The following is a 22,331-nucleotide window of genomic DNA, read 5'->3' on the forward strand; positions in this document are numbered from 1 at the left end:
GAAAGAGAGAAAAAAGTAACATTTACAAGGGAAACTGACACCTTTGTACTTGATTATTGTTTATAAACATTGTCTATATGTTTATTGTAAAGTAGTCTTTCAACTTTTAAGTTGTTGACCTCTTTATTTTGTGGAACATTAATTCTATGATTATAAAGTAATTAAAATATGTTATTGCAAAAGTTAAAAAGAGAAAGGAAGGAAGGAGGAAAGGAGAGGAGAGGAGAGGAGGGTAGTATCACTATATTCTAAGAGTTGCAACTATGAGCTACCTGTAATAGGTTCTCTTTATATTAATAAAAACTTTTAAAGCCAAAGTAAATGAAATCAACCTGTCAAAGAGATATCTGCACTTAGATCTTTACTGAAGCATTATTCACAATATATGGAATCAGTCTCATTGTCCATCAACAGAGAAACGGAGAAGGAAAATGCAATGCACACACACACACACACAATGGAATATGATTCAGTCATAAAAAGGAATGAAATCCAGACATTTGGAACAAAATGTATGTAATTAGAAATGATTCCATTATGTGAAATAAACCAGACCCAGGAACAAATACTGCATATTCTCACTCATATATAGAGAAATAATTTTTAAAAATGTTTTACAATAAAAGTCATTCTGAACCTAGAATAATGATCATTAGAAGTTGTGAAAAGTGAAAGGCAGGGCCATAGAGGGTGGTAGGGTAATGGGTATTAGGGTATTAAAAACAGTGAGACAGAAGCAATAAGTTTTAGTGTTCCACAGCACAGCTGGGTGACTAGATTTCACAATAATATATTACATTCTTTATAAAGAACTGGAAGAAAAGGACCTGGTAGGTTTCACACAGAAAGAAAAGAAGAAAAATGGAAAAACTGGTTGCCAGGTTTGATTGGTTGCTCTGTGTGTTGAAATATTACATTGTAATAATTGTATAATTATTGCATCTTCACAAAAATTTTTAAAAATAAAAGAATATTTTAAAAAGTCATCCTGACAGGGTCAGTGTTGTGGCACAGCAGGTTAAGCTGCCGCCTGCAGTGCTGGCATCCCATGTGGGTGCCACTTTGATCCAGGTCCCTTCTAATGCCACTTCTGATCCAGGTCCCTTCTAATGGCCTGGGAAAGCAGCAGAAGATGATGCAAGTGTTTCAGCCCTTGCATCCATGTTGGAGACCTGGAGGAAGCTCCCAGCTCCCCGTCTCAGCCTAACCCAGTCGCAGTGTATGCAGCCATTTGGGGATTGCACCAATGGACAGAAGATCTCTCTCTCCCTTTCCCTCCCCCTCTCTTCCTCCCTGTCCTCTTCCACCTCTCCCTCTCTCCTGTAGCTCAGCCTTCAGATAAATGAATGAATAAATCTTTTTTAAAAAAAACTATTTGACTCTAAGAAACTGTCAATAGGTTTTCTAAATTGCTCTCAGGAAAACTGAGGTCCCAAGTAAGACAAAGCATCTATATCCCATTTGGATCTACTCCAGTCAGTTACTTGAATTCTAATATTATACATGACACATGAATAAAAACAATTAACAGGGCCTATTCTGAACTTCTAACCAGCACAGGCACCCTTGGATCAGTCATGCAGAAATGCACAAACATGTGTCCCAGGAGATCTCCATTGTGAATGCTAGACCTTCAAATGCTTTGTGGCTTTATGCAGGCCACAAAACAGAACGTCCTGGAACAGCCCAATGAGTTTAATGAGATTTAGAACTAGTCAATTCTGAGTTGAGTTGCTTTACTAACACTTATGAACTGTGTTGGTTTGATAAGAGACTTAAGTCTCTAGACCTCATTGTCTACATGTAAGTCAGCATGATAACAGTGCTTGGTAGCACGGTTGGAGGAAACAAAAGATATAATATGCGGAAGTACATGGCATAGTACCTGCAGAATTAAGGTTATTTATAAAAACCAATTTCAGCTATCTCAAAAAATGACAGAAGCACGGAAATGTTTTTCGAGGGAGTGTTTATCACATTACCTTAGCCATACTCTGTGGTGCGTATCCAAAAAATGTTAAGTAAATTATTCTCTTCAAGTGGTACCTGATTTGAGTACTGAAAAGGGAATCAGAGTGTAAATGCACTTGTATATTTGGATAGTTTACAAAAGCCACCTAAAATGATAGTCAAGAATTCACCCTACACCCTCTTAACATTAAAAGCGAAGGAGGATGCATTCTGATGTGTTCCTTAGTAGCTGTATAATTCTATTGCTGCACAACAGTCGGTCTCAAACTTAATGGCTTAGAAATAACATTCATTATCTATGTCTCTGGTTGGAGATTGAGGTATGATTTTTTATATGTCTGAAACACATTTATAACATGGGAAACTCAGGTTTCATAAACGCCAATGCTAATGTCATTGTGTATCTTCGATAAAGCAGAGAAAATAAGGAGAGTGAGATTTCAAACTTGGTATCAGGTAATACTATACACAGAATACCAGAGAATGAACCCTCATGAACCATGCGACCTGCCAGGCTGGCTACAATTCTAGAATACACTGCTTTATCATCTAGATGGGGGCCCATAAGATAGACTTCTCCCACTGCCCATGGTGGTTCCTACAAAATGCCTCAGTTCAGACAATGACTTCATTCAGCACAAATTCATAGGCTTACAAAAGTGTACTAGAGCTAAAAAGAAAAAAAAAAACAGATTTAGGATGACTTTATCCAAGGATTGCTGTATTTCTTTTCCTCATTCCTTGTGAGAGATTTATATATATTTTAAATTTTTTTCATTTTATTATATTTTTTACCTAGAAACCTCTTATTTAAGGTATACAAACTTCATGCATTTCATATATACAAACTTAGGAACATGGTGATTCTTCACACCCTAACCTCCTTCCCACCCATTCTCCAACCCTTCTTCCTTCTCCCTCTCCTACTCCCATTCTCATCTTTTACAAAGTTCTATTTTTAACTAACTTTATACACATAAGATTAACTCTACCCTACACTAAGTAAAGAGTTCAACAAAGAGTAAGGAAAACAAACAACCAACAAAAAAAATCTGTTCCTCAACAGTTCAGACAAGGGCTGTTCAAAATCATGGTATCTCAAAGTGTCAATTTCACTTCTATAGATTAACTTTCAGGTACTCTATATTTACTTAGTATACTCATGCTGTCTTTAGGAGGATTTAACATAATCAAAAATTATCCATATGAGTCTATCATTGTGGTACAGCAGGTTAAGCCACTGCCTTCGACACAGACATCCCATGTGAGTGCCAGTTCAAGCTCCAGCTGCTCCACTTCTAATCCAACTTCCTGCTAATGTACCTAGGAAGGCAGTAGAAGATCGCTCATTTGCTTGGGCTCCTGCCACCATGTGGGAGGCCCAGATGAAGTTCCAGTCCCCTGGCTTCACCTTGGCCGAGCCTCAGGCACTGCAATCATTTGCAGAACAAACCAGATGGAACCTCCTACCTCTGCCTCTGCCTCTGCCTCTGCCTCTGCCTCTGCCTCTGCCTCTACCTCTGCCTCTACCTGTACTTCTCTGTAACTCTCTTTGAGATAAATAAATAAATCTTTTTTAAAAAAATAAAAGTTACCCATATGCATCTTCTTTTTTTCAAGAAAATTTTTATCTAAGGAATACAAACTTCATGCGTTTCATAAATACAAATTTAAGCATATAGTGATTCTTCCTACCATACCCACCCTCCAACCCACATTCCTCCCTGTCTTCCTCCTCCCTCTATTCCCATTCTTGTTTTTTATTAAGATCTATTTTCAATTAACTTTATACACATAAGCTTAACTCTATACTAAGTAAAAAGTTCAAAAACTTCTATGAAAAAAAAAAAAAAAGAAACTGTTCCTCAACAGTAGAGACAAGAGCTGTTCAAAGTTACTGCATCTCAAAGTGTTAATTTCACTTCTACAGATTACCTTTTACGTGCTCTGTTAGTTATCACAGATCAGGGAGAATATATAGTATTTGTCCTTTTTGGATTGGCTTGTTTCTCTAAGTATAATGTTTTCCAAATTCATCCATTTTGCTGCAAATAACAGGATTCCTTCCTTCCTTCCTTCCTTCCTTCCTTCCTTCCTTCCTTCCTTCCTTCCTTCCTTCCTTCCTTTCTTCTTTTCTGCTGCGTGGCATTCCATGGCGTACACATCCCATAATTTCTTTATCTAGTCTTCAGTTGACAGGCATTTGGATTGATTCCATATCTTAGCTATTGTGAATTGAGCTGCAATAAACATGGGGGTACAGATAACTCTTTCATATGCACATTTTAGAATCTTTTCCATATGTTTTACTGTCGAGAGTTTGACTACAATGTGTCATAGTGAAAATCTTTTCTAGTCATGTCTATTAGGACTTCCATGTGCTTCCTGGACTTGGATGTCCCTTTCTTTCTCCGAATAAGGGAAGTTTTCTGTAATTATTTCACTAAAAAAGGTCTTCTAATTGATTCTCTCTTTCCACACCTTCAGAAACACCTAACACTTGTATGTTGGGTCACTTGATAAAATCTCATAAATCTCTGACACTTTTTTTTTTTCAGTTTTCTAATTTCTTCCCCTTCTTTTTTTAAAAATTTTTTGGTCTGGCTGTAAAATTTCCAGAAATTTGTCTTCTAATTTGGATATTCCTTCTTCTACCTTACCAAGCCTGTTCTAATGGCTTTCCACTATATTTTTTATTTGTTCTATTGAATTCTTCATTTCCAATATTTCATTTTGATTTCTCCTTAAAATCTCAATTGCATGAGAAAAATTTTCATTCCTGTCATTTTTCTTTAGTTCATGAATTTGCCTCCGATTAATGCTTTTTAAAAAAAAGATTTATTTATTTACTTGAAAGGCAGAGTTAAAAAGGGAGAAAGAGAGGCAGAGAGAGAGAGAGAGAGAGAGAGAGAGAGAGAGGTCTTCCATCCCTGGATCACTCTCCAATTGGCCACAACGCCCAGAGTTGTGCTTGATCCAAAGCCAGGAGCCAGGAGTTTCTTCCAGATCTCCCATGTGGGTGCAGGGGTCCAAGGACTTGGACCATCTTCTACTGCTTTCCCGGGCCATAGCAGAGAACAGAATCCAAAGTGGAGCAGCATGGACTCAAACTGGCCCCCATATGGGATGCCGGCATTGTAACCAGCAGCCTTACCCGCTACACCTCAGCAGCAGTCCCTGATTACTTCTAAGCAATCCTCTGATCAATTTCTTGTATTTTTTCCTGGAATTTCATCAATCTATTCATATTCACATTCTAGAATTGAAGTGTTGTGTTATTTTGGGGGCATCATGTTGTCCTCATTATTTTTGTTTCTTGAATTGCTGCATTTATTATTAGGCAGTTGTGGTGATTTTTTTCCCTCTGATGGCTGTTATCTTTATAACAAATCCTCTGTGGCTTAGTGGAGTATCTTCACTTTAAGTGAATACCAAGAGGCATGTGCTGGGTGTAGTCAGAGAGCTCTGTTCAGTGCTCCAGGGTGAGGAGAGTGTGCAAGGTGACACCAAAGTTGGGCATGGTAATTTTTTTTTTTTATCAGAGGGGAGGTTTTTATTGGTTCTGTTAGCACATTCTCATTCTCACTTCCTCTGCTCCAAGGAGACCAATGCCTGGGTGCCAGGCCCAGTGGGTACAATTTTCATCCACGTTGCCACAAGAACAACACAAAGGATCTGTGCAGTCCTCAGTGTGAACATGGATCTCTCAGCAATGACACTCAGCAGGGAATCAGGGAGCCAGAGAGTGTGGAGCCACCCACAGTGACTACCCAAAGTCCCAGCCACACCTTGTGCCCTCCCATGCAGCCACATTGTGTTCACAGTCCCAGCACACAAGGCTCCCACAGTCATGAGCACCCTGCCCCTGTCAATTTTCCCAGTCAGTCTCTGGAATCTCCTCTGGGTTGGTTGCTAGGTGCATGGACAGGAGCTGGCACAGTTGTTATATATGTCCAAAATGCCACCTACCCTCTGTCTGCTAGTTATAAGACACCAGTGCTGGGTGGTTAGGAGAGAGAAATATGCCCTCCTTTTTTTTCCCTCTAGGTTAGTAGTTACAGTGTCCTCCATTGGGTTCCAAGCCAGACTCATGCCAGGCTCTTTGCACAGTTTTATTGCCAGTGGCTTTGGCTGCTGCAATCTGGTCTCACCTCATTCCAAAGCTGATGCTGAGGCTCTTGGCTGCTGGGGTCCTGAGTTGTGCACATCCCCATCCTCTACGTAGGTCCAAGTGTCCCTCTAATTTGTGTAGTGTCTCCTTTGCCATTTTCCCCCAACTCTTCCCTTAGATTGCACTCTACTTTTTTTTTTTTAAATTATCTTTCTCTAGACTAGAGCAGTGAGCTCCATCCCTATTCTGCCATCTTGAAAACTCATCTTCTTTTAATTAAAAAAGGGAAAACATTAGAGTCAACAAATTTCACCAAGAATATAATAATGAATATAGTTTGAATTAGAATTTCTAGTAATTTTTATTTTAAAAATGGATAACTCTTTGTCAAAAATCACATAAAGTATAAAGTCTCATGAACCTGTGAACTTTCTTTATGGTAACAGCAAAAATCAAAGAATACATTTTTTAAAAGATTTATTTATTTATTTGAAAGGTAGAGTTACACAGAGGCAGAGAGAGAGAAAATGTTTCACCCACTGGTTCACTCCCAACAGCCATCGTTGGGCTGATCTGAAGCCATGAGCCAGGAGCTTCTTTCAGGTACAGGGGCCCAAGGACTTGGGCCATCTTCTACTGCTTTCCCAGATTATAGAAGAGAGCTTGATCAGAAGTGGAATAGCCAGGACTCGAACTGGCACCCAAATAGGATCAGCCCAAGGATACATTATTTTCTTAAAGTCACCTCTCAAAAATTTTCTGTCAAACCTTGATGAACCTTGTTTTTTCCTGAATTTTCCTCCATTTTCAGCATCAAATTAGTTAACTTTTCCTCCTCTATTTCTTCTTAAGTGACTTCTTTTGAAAGAATGAACTTTTATTATGTGCAAACTCTACCCTTTTTTGCACCATTACTGCCTAATACAATTCTCAACACTTACAGTACTGCATTCATTTTGCTGACTAAATTACTATGAGAATTTGAACTATTACAAAGATCTTCTCATCCATAAATGATGACTTGATATTCAGTTGACCAATTCATCAGCTGCATCAAGTTGAGTAGGACTCCATAACCTCATTTAGAAAATTATTGTTCAAATTTATGTAGCTTACAAAATGCCCAATTAATTCTCAAGATGTAATTTATTCCTTGGAAGAATCCATCTTATTAAATTTATGTTCCTTCAAATTAAAAGATTATTTTAAAATAAAGGATGCTGCACACTCAATATCTCTTTGTTCTACAGATGAGATGTCACAAATGTGGCTGTAATTACCTTAATAATACTTTTCTACAGGGTTTTATAGTTTATAAAGCACTTCCACACTTGTCAACATACAATTCCTGTAAGCCAGCTAGGCCCGATATTATTGACTTTCTCTCATAGTGTAAAAAAATGTTGACTTGGGGAAATAAAGCTATTTTTATAGGTCAAATAGGTACCCCGTGCAGAGCTGGCACTTGTTCCAATTCTGTTTCATGATTCCACCATGTCTTTCCCCCATCAACATTTTTTGTTGTTTTATATACATCATATAAGACTATACACATGTACAAAGTTTTGTCATAAACTAACAGAATGTCACTTTTGTAGAACTTTTGATAGCAAGAGAAAACTACCCAATTTACTGCACACATCTTGGCTACTGCAGCGACGACTTTCCCAAGTTACTTACACAGTGAATAATGCCGAATTGGTCAAGGCGATAGAGACAGTGGGAGATAGAAGTGTGACACTCTGCCCTTTGAAGCATCACCTCTTTCCTTACTTCCACGTTATATACCTTGGACTTAAGAAAGTAAATCAGCAAAGCTCAGTGTTAGCCAGCAGGCTTGTAAATGAGTAAGAGGGAAAAGGAATCATTGTCCTCCAGGAGCGTACACGTGAAAACCAGAGAGGGTGATGCAAAGCTCTGCCTTTATCACAGGCCCACGTGCCAATGTATTAGCAATGGCTATAAAGAGAAATGAGCAAAGACAACTTAACAGATCTTAATTTGAATTTACCTCCTGCAGTCCTGACAAATCAATATATCCCAATAAAATTAAAAATAAGTGGCAGAACAAATGGAAAAACCACATTTTAAGGCCACAAGGGACAGTCAGGCAGTGGTTGTTCTCTAGAAATTTCAGTTATGACATCATTGAATTGGGTTCTCTTTGCTGCTACCTTTATTTTAAAATCTTGATGAAAGCAAAAAGAAAGGGAAAAAAAGACTTTATTGTCAAAAAAGGACTTCCAGACAAGTCATCAGAACTCTCTGAAGAATCTTAGAAGCACTTGAGGCCGGCGCCGCAGCTCACTAGGCTAATCCTCCGCCTGTGGCACCAGTACACCGGGTTCTAGTCCCGGGTGCGGCACCGATTCTGTCCCGGTTGCTCCTCTTCCAGTCCAGCTCTCTTCTGTCTCCGGGAGTGCAGTGGAGGATGGCCCAGGTCCTTGGGCTCTGCACCATCATGGGAGACCAGGAGGAAGCACTTGGCTCCTGACTTTGGATTGGTGCAGGCCGCCAGCCGTAGTGGCCATTTGGGGGGGTGAACCAATGGAAGGAAGACCTTTCTCTCTGTCTCTCTCTCTCTCTCTCTCTCTCTCTCACTGTCTAACTCTGCCTGTCAAAAAAAAAAAAAAATGAAGAAAGAAAGAAGCACTTGAAAACACTCATTAAATAACAATATTGCAAAGAAACCCAGAAGAGAGGTTATGTTCTGGATAAAGAGTTAATAAATGTCCAATACATAAAGCTGCATTCATTGTTTTGAGTGTTTTTGAACAACTTCCATCAGAAAAGGATAGATAGATAGATAGATAATTTGATAGATAATAGTTTAACTGAGCAAGATGCTTTAATCCTCTGAACCCCAGTATCTTCATTCCTGGATTTTTCAATATGTTCCTTTAGAATTCCTCTCATAGAAAATGATGCAAATAAAGCAGAGAATATTTCATATTTCTGTTTTTTTTTTACTTTTGTAAAGATTTATTTAAAAGTCTGAGCTAGAAAGAGCGAGAGAAGGACTCTTTCATCAATTAGTTCATTCTCTTAATGGCCACAACAGCCAGGTCTGTGCCGGGCTGAAGTCCGGAACCAGGAACTCCACCTGTGTCTCCTACATGCGTAACAAGTGGCTAAGTACTTGGGACATTATCCACATTATCAGGACACTTTATCAGAAGTGGAGCGGCCTGTACTCAAACCAGCACTCTGACATGGGATGATATGTTGCAAGTGGTGGCTTAACTCACTGGGCCACAATGCCAGCCTCTTATTTAACTTTTTTCTAGAATAAAAGAATGAGAACTTAAACTTAATAGACAGATTCTCTTATGAAAAATCCCTAACATGAGAGCTCACATAAGGCATTCAAGACTACACAATTATCAAGTGCTCTCTCACCAAACCCATATGTTTATGCCCGAATTATACAAATATCGTAGCCCTATCAGCAAGATAAAGGAGAAAAGAAGTAAGGAAGGAATCTTTTGCTGCAGTTTGAAAGTCAAGAGATGGAACTCTAGTTTAGATGAAGGTATTTGTATTCTCATGTAGCAAATAAAAGAAAATAGAGGCCATGGTCCAGTACTCGGGAACTACTGTGAAAAAGAGAAGCCCTCAGGAAACAGCTTGTGAGTCTTCTCAACACATTGGGTAACAAAACCAAGCACGTGACACATCCAGCTGGTTCCTTATCTGGTTTTATGGACTCAGAAGTGGAGTTGCATCGTGTGGTGTGTGCCTGCAAATTTTTCTGACTCTGAACCACTAGGCATTTGACCTAGCGGTTAAGGTGCAGGCTGACCACCCACACCCCACATCAGGGTGCCCGATGTGCAGTCTCTGCTGTGTTCCAATTTCCAGCTTCCTTTTCATGTGCACTCTTGGAGACAGCAGGTGATGACTCATGCCACCCCTGTGGGAAACCCGGATGACAGTTCCTGCTTCAGCCTGTCCCAAGACAGAGTTCCCCAGTTGGGCCACAGGTGGTACAGCTTTGGGAAGACAAGAGGCATCACGAAATGGCAGGAGAAGGCTTAGATTCTGAAATTTCAAAGGCCATCAGAAGCCAAAGGGACATGAGTAATGGTTTATGTGTAGTCCTGGAGATTCAGGAACTAACAATGAGGCGAGAAAGTGCATACAATGAAAACTACGATTCGGAGCTTAAGAGAAGAGAGGCAATGGCCCACATCTAGCAGAAGTCAAGCACTGAAAGGGGGAGAACTTAATCATGAAGATTTTTTAATTTAAAATTAAATGAAACTAAAAATTCAGCTATTTAATCTCACTAGCCACCTAGCCAGTACTCCATAGCTGAAGTGGAGAACAGCTACCGTATTGAAGAATGCAGATAAAGAACACTCCCTGCATAGAAGGTTCTATTAGACAGATTCATCTGTAAGTGACCTTTCTTAGGAACAGGAAACCATGGCCAAGAGACACTTGAGTTAAACAGGCAGGAATTTTAATGAAGCCTACATTGAGTATTTGCTGAGGAAATAATTTTCCAATAAATAGGAGTGAAAAATACTAGAATTTTCACTTTATAAACAGATGGGAGCTAAAGGTATGAAGTACTGAAGTGTAATTGGTAAGGTGACCCTTAAAGCACAAGCCTAGACTGCTCCAAATGCTTTGGTAATGACATCCAGATGCTCTAGTAATAATAATGAATATGACAGGGCAAAATTACATTTGTTCACCTACAGTCACACTTCCATAGCTAGAATTAGACTTTACTACAACTGGGTGTTTAAAAAATTGCTTGTATGTGTAACTTTCTTTTAATGCATTTCAAATGAGATCTAAGGCACATCTTGGCAATGGCTTTCAGGCCCTACACCCTCCCTCAAATATAGGTTCTGAAAAATAAACATATGTACTAATAACCCTGGAATTATAAACTAAGAATTCACTTACCTTAAATGCCAATGATGTCTTAACAAATGAGAAATGTTTCTAACAGTAAAGACCTACAGTGTTCAATGTTAATAAATCTAATTTTTTAAAGTAATTTGACACAAGGAAAATATTGTTAAGCCCTAAAATTATTTTATTTTAGAACAGTATTTGCTTTATTACACATCAGAAAGCATTTTTTTGAATAATTCTTTTTAAGCAACAGAAATCAATATAATTAAATAATATTCAAACTAAGTTTTAGGAATGTCCCCTGATACCAATATCTAGTTCAATTAACACAGTGATATGTTAGTAGTATACCCTATATAACCCATTTTTTTTTCCTGTGGAAGTACTGTATCCAACATTTATGCACAAAGCAGTAGTAATCAATGTCTGTGATTCACCTAGACTGCTGGTACATCTTACTCAGATGTGTTGAAATAGAGTTTACACCCGACCCCAAGGACAGACAAATGTTTGAAACCAGTGACAAGATGTGAAGATTTTAGGGGCTGGCATTGTAGTATAGGGTTGAGTCCCTGTCTATGTTGCTGACATCCCACAATGGAACTGGTTCAAGTCCTAGTTGTTCCACTTTGGATCCACCTCCCTATTGGTGCACCTGGGATAGCAGTGGAAGATGGCCAAAACACTTAGGTCTCTGTACCCACGTGGCATGTGAGAGACCCAGAAGAAACTGCTGGCTACTGGCTTTGGCTTGGTCCATCAGTGGTCATTGTGACCATTTGGGTATTTCTCTCTCCCTCTCCCTCTGTAACTCTGCCTTTCAATAAATAAAAAAAAATCTTTAAAAGAAATATACTTTTTATCAGTTAATCCTCATCCACGCAAGTGAATGCAAATGTATTAATATAATACAAATACTAGGTATGCATGATATAATCTAAGATGCATACCATATATTTATATATTTGGTTAAAATAGTACGAATAAAACAAAATAAAGGGAATCATCTTCTATGCAGAAATCAGATTTAAAGAAATAAATATCTGTCCCATAATCGTAAATAAATATTTTTCTTAGCTAACTATCCATTGTTTTTATGTTTTTTTTTTTTTTTTGACAGGCAGAATTGGACAGTGAGAGAGAGAGACAGAAAGAAAGGTCTTCCTTCCGTTGCTTCACCCCGCAATGGCCGCTGCGGCCAGTGCACTGCGGCCATCGCACCATGCTGATCCAAAGCCAGGAGCCAGGTGCTTCTCCTGGTCTCCCATGCTGATACAGGGCCCAAGCACTTGGGCCATCCTCCACTGCACTCCCAGGCCACAGCAGAGAGCTGGACTGGAAGAGGAGCAACCTGGACAGAATCCGGTGCGCCAACCGGGACTAGAACCCAGTGTGCCGGCGCCACAGGCAGAGGATTAGCCTATTGAACCGAGGCGCCGGCCTATCCATTGGTTTTAAGTGACATTGAGATAAACAAATTAATATGTTCATCTCATTCATTTAACAATCATCAATTAAGTACCAATTATTGGCTACACAAAAGAAAAAAGAAGTAATTCAGCAGGTAAACTTTAAAGTGCTGGTGGAAAAGAAAAAAGTGATTCAAAACAAGTTGGCAAGTGTAGACCTGCTTTCAGTGGACATCTGAGCAAACATTCAAATGTAGAAGGTGAGGGTGATGGACATGTGGGTAAAGAGTATCACAAGGAGACAAAAAAATATCCTACATGGAGGATCTCTGTGAGACCTCAGAGGAAAGAAAGGGTCATCAAAGAAGGAGACACTCTTCTCTGAAGGGAGGAGAGAACATCCTCTTTGCTCATGGCCGGGTCCAAATACCGACGGAGTCTATGTTCACAAAAGGCTTCCATAGCCTTGGCAGGTTATGGCAAGAGCCTCGGATGACCACTGACATCATAAAAATGTTAATTGTTAAAGGAACAACAGGAGTTACTGTGCACTTGCTCCCCAGGTAGGACCTCTGTCTCTATCACATTGTAATATGAGAATCAACTACAAATTCTCTCCCCAAACTGTACTCTATATGTTGTGTGTGGGCGTGGGGGCAAATTGTTGAAGTCTATGATTAGCATAGAGTTGGTCCTGTGTATATAAAGTCATACTAAAAATGATCCATAATGAAGAAGGAGATGGGAGAAGGAATGGGAGATGGGACAGGAGCTGGGTGGGGGGTATGGGGAAAAGAACCACTATATTCTTAAAGTTGTATCTGTGTAAAAATATATTCATTAAATAAAAATTTTAAAAAAGAGTATCTTACAGAGAAAGAAAAGCCAATGAAAAGGCTTCACAATGGGAATATGTGCAAAATATTACAAGAGGAGGAGTACACCAGTGTGGTGGATGCCAGATGAGTGTGACAAAGAGATTATAAAAAGGAGTCAGAGAGTCAGGGCCAGTGCTGTGGCACAGCAGGTGAAGCAGCTGCTTGGGAATCACATGTTCCATCCTGGAGCTCCAGTCTGCATCCCGACTACTCTGCCCTTCTGACCCAGCTTTCTGCTAATGTGTCTGAGAAAAGCACATGATGGCCCAATTACCTGACTGCTTGCCACCCATGCAGGACACCCTCAAGGAGTTCCCAGCTCCTGGCTTCTTCTGCCTGGCCTAATCTCAGATGTTGCAAGCATTTGGAGAGTGAACCATGGAATGGAGAATCTCTCTCTCTCTCTCCCTCTCTCTCTCTCTTTCTCTCTCCCTTTCTCTCCCTCTCTTTGTAATTGCCTTTCAGATAAATAAATAAATCTAAAATAAAAAGAACCCAGGGCGGTAATAGGAAGCTGGATCATGTAAAACCTTGCAGGTCACCCTAGGTAAACTTTGCTTTTAATAGGGAAGAAATGGGAAGCCATTGCCAGTTTGATCTGAGACACTATTGGACATTATCTTTAAAGAGATCACTCTAGTTTCTTCACTGAGAATAGACTGTAAGGGTGCAGATAATGAAGCAGAAAGCCCAGGCACAATGCCATTGCAGTAATCCAGGAGTGAAATGATGTTGCATATGGCAGAAATAAATGTGATAAAAAGAGTGGTTAGAAAAGTTTTCTGATGTCAATTATCAATAATATGACATTATAAACTGATAAATTATTTCCATATATAAATTCATGGTAGGTATACTGATAGGATGTCTGATTATAATATTTGGAATAGACTGTTCTAGTCTTCTCCAGCAGTCAATAAATATTCTATGCCATGCAGAAGGAAGGCCAGAGCCTTAAAGAAATCAAGAAACTCTTTAAAAGGATGATGTTCATTTGTGACCAAAGCCACTTTTACAGCTTTCATATGGACATGAGGAAATGAACATTGTAACCTTATATGCTGGCTGCAGTTGGCCCTTAGGTATTAACAATAGTAAATGAAAATGCATCACAACTTTTGCTAATTTCATTTACTAATATTAATAGCCAGGGTTTCAATTTTCTAATTGAAGTGCTCCTTGTCCCAAGGATACAATAGATTCCTAATTGATCCATTTTTCAGGTTATGTACTTGTGCTCAGTTTGATATTATCTTTTAATGGCTGAAACTGTTTTGCATCTTCCCCTTGAGAATATCTGAACCCTGCCTCTCATAAAAGCCTTTGGTAGTCTTCCTAGGATCTTGGCCTTGCAGAAGAAACTGACAATCTCTAAAGGAGAAAACCATTTGATAAAATAAAGAATATATGCTAGGTATCTATTATTGATAGATGTAAAATACATACTAAAAACCAAAAATAATCCCATCTTAATATTTATTAATATTTATAGAAAAGCCCTTCACTCGACCCAGGTTCCAAAGTAACCACTGCTGTTGAGGGGATGGCCAAGTAGAGCCAGCAACACTGCAGGCAGAACTGTAAATTTACTTTCCAGATGCCAGACACCCAGGGCCCATCCCCATCTGAACCCAGCTCAAGTCTGCTGGGACAGCTGGTCGACCCACTGGGACCCAGCTCTCCTCCCAGGCCAGCTGGGTAACAGAAGTCAACAGGGTGTCTTTCCTAAGGAGTTTCACACCTCCTTTTTGATGCCTCTGCCTCATATCTGGCCAGATCTTAACGCCCTCCTGTCAGTTTCTATTTGCCCCCTAATGGGAAAACTTCCTCCGGGTTTAGACAGCTCTTTTCTTTACCCCTCTAAGAGTGACTCTGTCCTTTGTTTTAGACCCTGTGAGTTTAATCTGCTTGTTGAATTTGTTTTCGTCAGACTTGAAACAGTGAAATTCTAGATGACCATGCACATGAAACCTCAGATGGAAGCAGTTTCTGCAAGCTGGCACCTCGTCCCCCTGGAGAGGCCACCTCCTGCTGGAACCCTGACTTGGCTGCCATTCCCTACTCTACCCCTACTCAACTTGAAGAAGCCAGAGCATCTGCCCATTCTGAAGTAGGCAGGCATACAAGATAAAATAGATTAGGTTTGTGAGCTGGAAGACCACGTCTTTACCATGCCCCTGTGTGACCTCATGCCCTACCTGATATCTTCACCACGCCCCTGTATGACCTCATCCCCCTACCTGGCAACACCTGGTTGCCCACCAGCCAATCAGGTTAATTAACCACTCCCCTTTGGAAGTGAGTTAAAAGCCTGGGACAGTGTGTGTCCAGCCCTGCTCTTTGGCCTTGGCCTTTTGCCAGGAGGGGGTTTACTGTAGCCCTGCGCCTCCAGGGCACATGGCCTCTGGGGCACCCACCCTAGGCTTAGATGCTCCTCCATGTGGCTGGTACCTGGTGCTTGGTATGAACCCATATTTACCACTCTCTTAAATAAAGCTCTCAATCTCCTATGCACCTTTCTTACTAAATAAAGGCTTAAAATGTACCATGCTGCCTCGTTTATCTGTGCCGGTATTTAGAATTCTTCTCTAAATATTAGGCAAGAACCCTCTCTGGCTTATTAATATTGGGAATTTATTAATAAGCATATGGTGAAATCCTATGGCACCCCAAATTCCGGTAGCATATGTGGCACCCAAGATGGTGCTTCTGGGGAACTTTAAGGGGCCACATTTTTGTATAAATTTTAGGGGGTCATGTACGATTTCAATACCCCATAACAGAAGCAGGGTCCACTGTTCTGGGGGAGAGAATGTGAGAAGTCAGACAGGTTAATAGGTAGTCAGGTTGGTCCTGATGGAAACTGAAGGTGCAAAATGCTTGTTTTCCCCAAAAGTTACCTTTAGGAAGGTCAAAAGTGCCAACCCCACTCCTTAGGAATTTCCAATTTTACCATGAGAATAGCAAGGGAGTGAGGCAGAGTTAGACAGTGAAAGAGAGAGAGACAGAGAGAAAGGTCTTCCTTCCGTTGGTTCACCCCTCCAAATGGCCGTTATGGATAATGCACTGTGCCAATCCGAAGCCAGGAGCCAGGTGCTTCCTCCTGGTCTCCCATGTGGGTGCAGGGCTCAAGGACTTGGGCCATCCTCCACTGCCTTCCCGGGCCACAGCAGAGAGCTGGACTGGAAGAGGAGCAACCGGGACAGAATCCAGCGCCCCGACCGGGACTAGAACCCGGTGTGCCGGTGCCATAGGTAGAGGATTAGCCTAGTGAGCCGCGACGCCGGCCAAGCCCCTTCAGGTTTTGCCCACTTGGAATCCTCCTCTTGGCCATTCTGCCAGGAGGTCTCACTTAAATAAATCTTGCTTGTAGATAAAAAAGAAAAAGAATAAATCTGTCAACACACTTCCTTTCATCACAATGATTTCAGAATGAATTTGAAAGGTAGCTTGGATACTCATTTAAAAGCAATAAAAATGTGAAAACATATTAAAAGTATAGTTAGTATATGTATGCCAAATGTATTAATTTCTGAAATTTATTAGATAGAAAGGAAAACAATTTTATTTTTTTAAAAAATAAAAGGTTAATTATTTGATAGACAGAATGGCAAACAGAGAAAGGAAGAGAGAGAACTTCCATTTTCTGGTTCACTCCCCAAATGGCCATTAATGGCCAGAGCTGGTCCAGGTCAAAGCCAGGAGCTAAGAAATCCATTCAATTGCCTACGTGGGTGGCAGAGACCAAAGCACTTGATTCATATCCACTGTTTTTCACAAGCACATTAGCGGGGAGCTGAAGTGGAAGCGGAGAAGCCAGGATTCCAACCAGCATTCCAACAAGGGATGCTGGCAACCAAGAGGCTGCTTAACCCACAGCACCACAACACAAGCCCTTGGGCAAACAATTTTCTTTGTAAAGATAAGATATATACACAAATAGCTTATAAAATAAGGTATAAAGTCTTTTGCATCCAGAACTACTATAAGAAATAATGAAAAAAACTAGTTGTGAAAATTAGGTTGATACATATAGGTTATAACATAATTGGAAGGATTTTATATTTGAAAGCAGAAAATCCTCACCAAAAAAATAAAAAATAAAAAAAAAGATTAATGTGAAGATAGAAAACCAAGCAATAGAGTATATAGGCAGCAGCCTGGCTCCCCCAGAAATCACAGGCACATGTCTGCAGGGGAATGGAGAGTTAATGTATTGTATTATTAAAATGAGAATAATCAGTAAAATTTCATGCTGAAAGTCTGCTGCAAAGAAATATGTGCAAAGGTAAAGGTATTAAAAAATAGGCTCTTAGTGCTGTTTCTTGCTGTTTTTAGTTATTTCTGAAAAGCAAACCATGGAAGAAAATAGATCAGCACATTGACTTTGTGGTGGGGGTTTAATAAATTCCTATTCATTTCATTAATGACTGGAGGCTGAATCCTTATAATGAGATCAGCTGAGGCATCCAAAGAGGAAAGATAAACCATCCACCATTTCTTTTCCTAGATGCCAAAGGTTTACAGCAAAAGCAAAGCTACCCAAAAGATAGTGAGTTTAATGAGAGAAGCCATTAACAGTTACGGGTATTGCATTCACATAAGAATCTTCATTATATATTCTAATATCCATGACTATGGTGAGTCATTTTTACCTGATTATTTTTCTTACAATGGGTTATGTTTCCCTACTTCTTTGCATGCCTTGTAATCTTTGATTGGATGACAGACATTGAGAATTTTGACTTGTTCAGAGTTGAATATTTTTATATTTTAATAGACATCAATCCACTCTTTGCTGGTATGAACTACTTAAAATAGCTTTCTCTTTTCAGGTCTTGTTTTATAATTTGTTAGGTAGGTCTTAATCAAAATTCAGTCTTCAGCTTGTTATTTTCCTCTGTTGAGGCAAGACACTCCTGAGTATGCTAATGATGAATTATTCATTTCTCCAACCCTGCTTGTTGGGACAGACACCATTCCTGGCAGTATTTGAGTGCTTGGCATGGTTTGACTTAATTCTTTCAGATGATTCCTTCTTCAGGCCTTGAATAATTTTCTCACTTAAATAAACCTCACTTAAATAAATGTGTTGATTAGTTCTCTACTAAATAGTCAAAACCCTCTGCATTTCTCTCGGGTTTTTAGTTCAGATCTCTCCTCTCTTGAACTCTAGTTGCTTCAGTTTCCCAGACTCCAATCTGCAGCTCCTAACTTAGTGAGATCACCAAGCTCTGCCTGAGTTCCCCACCCCTGTGCCATAGCCTAGGCAGTCTTTCAAACCATGGCCATTAGGGACTTTATCATGTTTGTTTCCCCTTTCTTGGGAATCACTTTTGTAAAGCCGCCACAAAACACACCAAACACCAGAGTAAGGGAAAGAGTTTATTGGGGGAAACCCAACAGACTGGAGGGAAGGGGTGAAGAAGGAAAGAGGGAGGGGAGTGTAAAAGAGAGAGAGACAGAGAGAGAGAGGTCAGGAGATGGAGAGGAGAGAGAGACAGAGAGAGAGAAACAGAGAGAGCCACGTGTTCAGGAAGAGGTCCTTTTAAAACTTTGCCGGAGGGAAGGCAAGGAAGCAGGAGCAGGGAATCCCATTAGGATAGGGGTGTGGCTGATATCAGTGCTGGGGCCATGTGGCCACCTGGCTTCCAGCAATGGTGGCAGGGGGCTAGAGCCTAGGATGGTGTCAGGGTGTAAATAGCGCCATAGATAAGACTGCACCATTTTACTAACAACTTTGTTATCTGAGGACCATTGTCTTAGAAAGCATTATTTCTTAGTTCTTTTATTTATTATACTATTGTTTTATCTTTTTTAATTTAGTCAAGAAAAACAAAGGTCAGAGAGAGAGAGTGTGTGTTCATTCACTGGTTCATATCTCCAAATACTCAAAATTGACAAGAATGGTCTGGGCCAGAGCTAGAAGCTGTGAATTCAATCCATGTCTCCCATTTGAGTAGGAATCCAACTACATGGGCCATTGCCTGCTACCTCCCAGGGTCTGCATCAGCAAGACACTGTAATGAAGGAATCAAATTCAAGTACTCTGATGTAGGTCACAAGGGTCTCATTCCCCAGGCCAAATGCACACACTTGCCTTAGTTGTTTTGCATGGGAATGTAAATATAATTCCCATTAATCTATATTTTTGTTGGAAGCTGAGGCCATGTTTGGGTTTTATATTTCAGATCTTTTATAAGGGTGGAGAGAGATTACAAAATAAAACCTAAAGAACTGGTCAGGGGACCTAAAGGCATGTCACATAAATGTGAACTAAACTATGATGGATCAAACAATTATTCTTACAACAGCAGCTATGTAGGCTGAACAAGATTCACATACAACATGAGAACTATAGGTGATAAAATTACACTGTATACGGTACTCTTACTAATTAAGTAGCTTTTCAACTGCTCTTGCTATAAAAGTAAAAAAAAAAAAAGAAGGATACATTAATTTGCTTTGTAACTTTTACTATAATTATCTTACAATATCATGTTGTAAAATTTAAATATACAAAATAAAATTTGTTTCAGTTTAAGGCAGACTGAATAAAATTGTGCATTGTGTGTGTGTATGTGTGTGTGTGTGTGTGTGTGTATGGAGGGAAAGAGAGAGAAAGAGAGGGAGAGAAGGATGACAGCAGAGTTCATATCAGAAACAATGAAAGCAAGACAAGAGTGGTAAACAATCTACAGTACTACAATCAAAAAAATATACAGACACATATATTACTAGGCTAACAGTAGTCAAAAGAAAGCTGAGGTAGATGTATTAGTATGAGATGAATTTTGAAACAAAGGATAATATTACTCAATAGCAGGGCTTCAAATTTAAATGAACCAATATTGGATGGAATGTAAGAAGAAATAGACAAATCCCCAATTATACTCATGATTTTAATACTCTTCCTCTATTTTTATTGAACAAGTAGAAAGAAATAAGTAAAGAAATAGCAATATTATAAAAAAAGTTGACCCAATTGAATATAAGTAATTTCTCTCCCCAACAACATCAGGACACAGTTTCTCAAGGTACACATTGAACATTTACCAACATATTCTTGATCATAAAACCAATCACCATAAATTTTCAATGACTCGAAGTCATAAAGGCATGTTCTTTGAGCAAAATGGAGCAAGTTAGGTATCAGTAATAGAAAGATGTCTGGAAAATCTCCAGACAATGATCAAAAAGGCAATTAATAAAGAAGTTAAACAATATTTTGAGCTGAATTAAAATAAAATATATGGGGCTGGCACTGTAGTGGAGTGGTTTAAGCTACTGTCTGTAAAGCCAGCATCCCTTACAGGCACTGGTTCAAGTCCCAGCTGCACCACTTCCAATAAAACTCCCTGCTAACACATCTGAGAGGTGCCCAAATGTTGGGGCACCTACCACCCATGTAGGAGACCAGATGGAGTTCCCAGCTCATGGCTTGAGCCTGGCCCAGCCTCAGCTGCTGCAGCCATTTGAAAAGTGAACCAACAGATGGAAGAGCTTTCTGTCTATCTCTATCACTCTGTCACTATCTCTGTCGTCATCTGCTCTATCTCTGTCAGTCTCTGTCTCTATCTCTGTCACTCTGCTTTTCAAATAAACCTTTTAAACAAAATAAATCTTTTAAATAAACCTTTTAAAACAAAAATAGGAAGTAAACTATACAAACTGCAGCTCTTATGGCCAATTGAAGAATGAAGCAGTGGGTGGTAGGGCTCTTTTTTTCTCTCTCTGCCTGCTATGTATCCCTGCCTTTCAAATAAACAAAAAAATAAATAAATCTTTAAAATAAAATATAGCAGAATTTGTAGGATGCTACTAAAGTTGTACTTAGAGGAAACTTTGTAATAATCAACAGTGATAGTAATAAAGAAGAAAAAGATCAGTGATCTCATTTTATACCTTAAGTAGAAACATAAAGATAAAAATAGATCAATGTAGATCAAAGATCCAATTTCATAAAGATCAAAGTTGAAATCAATGAAATACAAAATACAAAATATACAAAATGACTAAATCAAATGCTGGTCCTTTAAGATCAATGGCCTTAATAAACTGTATGCAGAGTGATTAGAGTGAGAAAAAGACAAAAGTGATCAATATCAAGGAGAGAGGGAATATTATCAGATTCAAAAGAAACTAACAAGATAAGTGAGCTTCATTAACAACTTGTGCCTACAAATTTGATAACTTGAATGAAATTGATACAATCTATGGAGGACAATATTATAATGCATGTACATATATTTAATTCTTTATATGGGGAAATAGAATAACCTTATATATATTAAAGAAATATAACTTGTAGTTTTAAATATTTATCAAAATGAGAACTTAGAACAATATGCCTTTATGTTTTTAAATTACTGTACTTTTCAAAATTTTTATTAACATGTAATACTTGTGCAATACTTCAATACATATGCACAACATGTAAGGATCAAACCAGGGAACTAGCCTTTCCCTTTCCCTATCATTCTCATGTTTCTGGAACCTATGGTTTACTTTCTTTCAGCTCATTATATGATGTATAATACATGATTATAAACCACAGGCACATGACTACATTGTAGAACATTAGAAATTAGAAACTGGTAAATCTATCTGGCTGTGTTTTGGTTTGTTATCCAATCTTCTCTACCAACCCTCTCCCCACTCTTCCCAGTCTGTAGTTATCAGTATTTAAAGTTAGTATGTGTTGTGTGTGTATGTATCCAAATATATATATATATATATATGTATATATATACACACATATATACATATATATATTCCTACATATGAGAGAGAACATATGATATTTGTCTTTCTATATTGAGTTTATTTCCCTTAACATAGTGATCTACAGTTTGCCCATTTTACTGCAATACCAGAATGTCATTTTTTATGACTGAGTAATATTTCTCTGTATATCAACCACCTTTACTAATTGGCATGCCCACCAACAGTATAAAGCATTCCCTTTTCCAAACATCCTCATCTGCATTTGTTATGTATTTCCTCAATTCCTTCCACATTGAATATGTTAAAAATCAACTAAAAATTAAAAAATAAATAAATAAAATGGCCATCCTAATTGGAATTAGA

Source organism: Oryctolagus cuniculus, chromosome 4, assembly GCF_051225735.1.
Source record: "Oryctolagus cuniculus isolate XC-2025 breed Fujian yellow rabbit chromosome 4, ASM5122573v1, whole genome shotgun sequence".
In the NCBI taxonomy this organism is placed as follows: domain Eukaryota; kingdom Metazoa; phylum Chordata; class Mammalia; order Lagomorpha; family Leporidae; genus Oryctolagus; species Oryctolagus cuniculus.